Source organism: Arachis duranensis, chromosome 3, assembly GCF_000817695.3.
Source record: "Arachis duranensis cultivar V14167 chromosome 3, aradu.V14167.gnm2.J7QH, whole genome shotgun sequence".
Classification (NCBI taxonomy): Eukaryota; Viridiplantae; Streptophyta; class Magnoliopsida; order Fabales; family Fabaceae; genus Arachis; species Arachis duranensis.
In genome coordinates this window covers 44624696-44629235 of record NC_029774.3, presented here as the reverse complement: position 1 = coordinate 44629235, position 4540 = coordinate 44624696, and the positions used below count along the sequence as shown (strand labels likewise).

The 4540-nt window shown below is 39.1% G+C and overlaps 1 non-coding gene across 1 annotated transcript; it reads right to left on the bottom strand.

Moving 5' to 3' along the window:
* Nucleotides 1–1660: 1660 nt before the first annotated feature.
* LOC127745933 (small nucleolar RNA R71) lies at nt 1661–1768 on the bottom strand. Its single transcript, XR_008007557.1, has one exon. It is a non-coding gene; the product is annotated as a small nucleolar RNA R71 (small nucleolar RNA).
* Nucleotides 1769–4540: the final 2772 nt, after the last annotated feature.

The window sequence follows — 4540 nt, the reverse complement described above, 5'->3', positions numbered from 1 at the left end:
ATTGGTTTGATCTTAAATTCTTATGTTTTGAGTCATTTTGTGTTTTTCTCCCTCCTCATTAAAAATTCAAAAAAGTCAAAAATATATATCTTTTCAAGTAAATAATATAGAGAAATGAAGATTCAAAACATAAAGCAGAAGAATCACAGAGAAAAAGAGCTCACTAGCATTAAAACGCCATTAAAGAGGAACTTTGGGCGTTAAACGCCAGAATGACTATCCTTCTGGGCGTTTAATGCCAGTAAAGCTATCATTCTGGGCGTTAAACGCCAGAATGGGCAATATTCTAGGCATTTAGAAAAATGCCCAGTAAGGAAGGATTCTTGGTGTTTAACGCCAGCCAAGATATCTGGCTGGGCGTTAAACGCCCAAAGAGGCAGCCACACAGGCGTTAAACGCCAGAATGGATATCATTCTGGGCGTTTAACGCCAGGATGCCACAAGGGAGGTAATTTTGTTTCCAATTCGATTTTTTTTCAATTGTTCATGTTTTAAATAATAATTTTAAAATCTTATCTTTCCACATTTTCAAAAATCTTTGCTAACAATTAATGTTTTAATTAAAAAAATTGCAAGTTTGTTACTTTCTTGTTAAGAAAGGTTCAACCTTTGAATTTTAGAATTATATCTTTTAATTTCTTGTTAGTCAAGTCATCAATTTTAAAAATCAAATCTTTTTCAATCATATCTTTTTAAAATTTTGATTTCAAAATCTGTTTCTAACTTCTTATCTTTTCAAAATTATCTTCAAATCTTTTTTTAACTAATTACTATTTCTTATCGTTTTCAATACCACCTAACCACTTTTCCACTTCCAATTTTCGAAAATCACTAACCACTTTTTCAAAAACCTTTTTTAATTTAAACAAACAATTAGTTAATTAAAAATATTTTTAGTTTTAATTTTTGAATACTCTCTCTCTCATCCCTTTCTATTTCATTTGCTAACACTTCTCTTCTACTTATAATTTGAACCCTCTCTCTCCCTCCGTGTTTGAATTCTTCTCATTCTCTCTCTACCTCATTCCTCTATTCTTCTTTTCTTCTGACACATCAAGGAATCTCTATACTATGACATAGAGGATTCCACTACTCCTTTTGTTCTCTTCTTTTTCATATGAGCATAAACAAGGATAAAAACATTCTTGTTGAAGCTGATTCTATACCTGAAAGGACTCTAAAGAAGAAGCTAAGAGAAGCTAAAGCACAACACTTCGGAGAGGACCTTACAGAAAATTTCGAAAAAGAAGTAGACATCGCAACCGAACCCAACAACAATGCTAGAGATGCAAGGAAGATGCTTGGTGACTATGCTGCACCAACTTCTAACTTTTATGGAAGAAGCATCTCAATTCTTGCCATTGAAGCAAACAACTTTGAGTTTAAGCCTCAATTAGTTTCTCTAATGCAGAAGAATTACAAGTTTCATGGACTTCCATCGGAAGATCCTCATTAGTTCTTAGCTAAATTCTTGCAGATCTGTGATACTATTAAGACCAATGGGGTTAATTTCGAGGTCTACAGACTTATGCTTTTCCCCTTTGCTGTGAGAGACAGAGCTAGAACATGGTTGGACACACAACCTAGAGAAAGCCTGAACTCTTGGGACAAGTTGGTCAACACTTTCTTGACCAAATTCTTTCCACCTCAAAAGCTGAGCAAGCTTAGAGTGGACGTCCAAACCTTCAAACAAAAGGAAGGTGAATCCCTCTATGAAGCTTGGGAAAGATACAAGCAATTAACCAAAAGGTGTCCCTCTGACATGCTTCTCGAATGGAGCATCATATGTATATTCTATGATGGTCTGTCTAAATTGTCCAAGATGTCATTGGATCATTTTGCTGGTGGATCTCTTCATCTGAAAACACCTGTAGAAGCCCAGGAACTCATTGAGATGGTTGCAAATAACCAGTTCATGTACACTTCTGAAAGAAATCCTATGAATAATGGGATGACTCAGAAGAAGGGAGTTCTTGAGATTGATACTCTGAATGCCATATTGGCTCAGAACAAAATTTTGACTCAGTAAGTTAATATGATTTCTCAGAATCTTACTGGATTGCAAGCTACATCCGGCAGTGCTAAAGAAGCCTCCTCAGAAGGAAAAGCTTATGATCCTAAGAATCCTACAATGGAAGAAGTGAATTACATAGGAGAATCCTATAGAAACACCTATAATCCTTCATGGAGGAATCATCTAAATTTCTCATGGAAGGATCAACAGAAGCCTCAACAAGGATTCAACAACAATAATGGTGGGAGAAATAGGTTTGGTAATAGCAAGTCTTTTCCATCATCTTCTCAGCAACAGACAGAGAATTCTGAGCAGAGCCTCTCTAGCTTAGTAAACATAGTCTCTGATCTATCTAAAACCACTCTCAGTTTCATGAATGAAATAAGATCCTCCATCAGAAATTTGGAGGCACAAGTGGGTCAGTTGAGTAAAAGAGTTACTGAAACTCCTCTTAGTACTCTCCCAAGCAATACAGAAGAGAATCCCAAAAGAGAGTGCAAGGCCATAATTATAACCAAAATGGCCGAACCTGGAGAGAGTGAAAAGGCAGTGATTCCCAGTGAGGAAGACCTCAAGGGACGTCCACTGACTAATAAAGAGTTCCCTAATGAGGAACCAAAAGAATCTGAGGCTCACACAGAGACCATAGAGATTCCACTGAACTTACTATTGTCATTCATGAGCTCTGAAGAGGACAAAGATATTGTTGAAGAGTAAGTTGCTCAGTATCTAGGAGCAATCATGAAGGTGAATGCCAAGTTATTTGGTAATGAGACTTTGGAGGATGAACCTCCATTGCTCATCAATGAACTAAATACATGTATTCAGCAGACATTGCCTCAAAAGAAGCCGGATCCCGAAAAGTTCTTAATACCTTGCATCATATGTACCATGACCTTTGAAAAGGCTCTGTGTGACCTGGGGTCAGGTATCAACCTCATGCCACTCTCTGTAATGGAGAAACTAGGGATCTTTGAGGTACAAGATACAAGAATCTCACTAGAGATGGCAGACAAATCAATGAAACAGACTTATAGACTTGTAGAGGATGTCTTAGTGAAGGTTGAAGGCCTTTACGTCCCTGCTGACTTCATAATCCTAGACACTGGGAAGGATGAGGATGAATCCATCATCCTTGGAAGACCCTTCCTAGCCACAGCAAGGGCTGTGATTGATGTAGACAGAGGAGAGTTAGTCCTTCAATTGAATGAGGACTACCTTGTGTTTAAGACTCAAGGATCTTCTTCTGTAAACATGGAGAAGAAGCATGAAAAGCTTCTCTCAATACAGAGTCAGACAGAGCCCCCACACTCAACTTCTAAGTTTGGTGTTGGGAGGCCACAACCATGCTCTTAGAATCTGTGAAGCTCTGTAAGAGCTTCCTGTCAAGCTATTGACATTAAAGAAGCGCTTATTAGGAGGCAACCCAATTTTATTTATCCATATTAATTACTTTCTCATTTTTATTTTCTAGTATTAGTCTATGTATTCTTTAGGTTGATAATCATGTGAAGTCACAAAAATAGCTGTAGAAATAAAGCAGGAATCAAAAACAGCATAAAAAATAGCACACCCTGGAAGACGAGCTTACTAGCATTTAAGGATAGCAAAATGGGCGTTTAACGCCCAGTCTGGTAGTATTCTGGGCATTAAATGCCAGAATTGGTAGCCAGACTGGCGTTTAACACTAGAAAAGGGTGTCTGGTGTCTGGTTGGCGTTAAACGCCAGAAAGGGTAGCAGAATGGGCGTTTAACACCCAGTCTGGCAGTATTCTGGGGTTAAACTTCAGAATTGGCAGCCAGACTGGCGTTTAACACCAGAAAGGGGCATTAGCTTGGTGTTTAATGCCAGAAATGGCACACGGAGGGTGTTTAAACGCCAGAAAGGTGTAGGGATGAGAAACCCTTGACACTTCAGGATCTGTAGACCCCACAGGATCCTTACCTACCCCAACTCACTCTCATTCCTCTTCACACATTTTCATAACACTCTTCCCTAAACACCATTCACCTATTAAATCCTACCCTCTTCCCCATAATCTCTTCACCACTCACATCCATCTACTATTTCCCATCATACAACTCAACTACCCCCACCCACTCAAATTCAAACCATTTTCCTCCCAAATCCAACCCCTATCACACGGATTCCCTCTCCCCCTTACCCTATAAATACCCCTCCTTACTCCTTCATTTTCACACACCACAACCACTCCCAACCCTCCTTGGCCGAACCACTCCTACACCTCAATCTCCTCCATTTCTTCTTCTTCTCCTCCTTTCTTTCTTCTTTTGCTTGAGGACGAGCAAACCTTTTAAGTTTAGTGTGGAAAAAGCGTTGCTTTTTGTTTTTTCCATAACCATTAATGGCACCTAAGACCGGAGAAAGCTCTAGAAAGAGGAAAGGGAAGGCAATTGCTTCCACCTCCGAGTCATGGGAGATGGAGAAATTCATCTCAAAGGTCCATCAAGACCACTTCTATGAAGTTGTGGCAAGCCGGTTCAACTGAGAAGGCTTGACCTCAA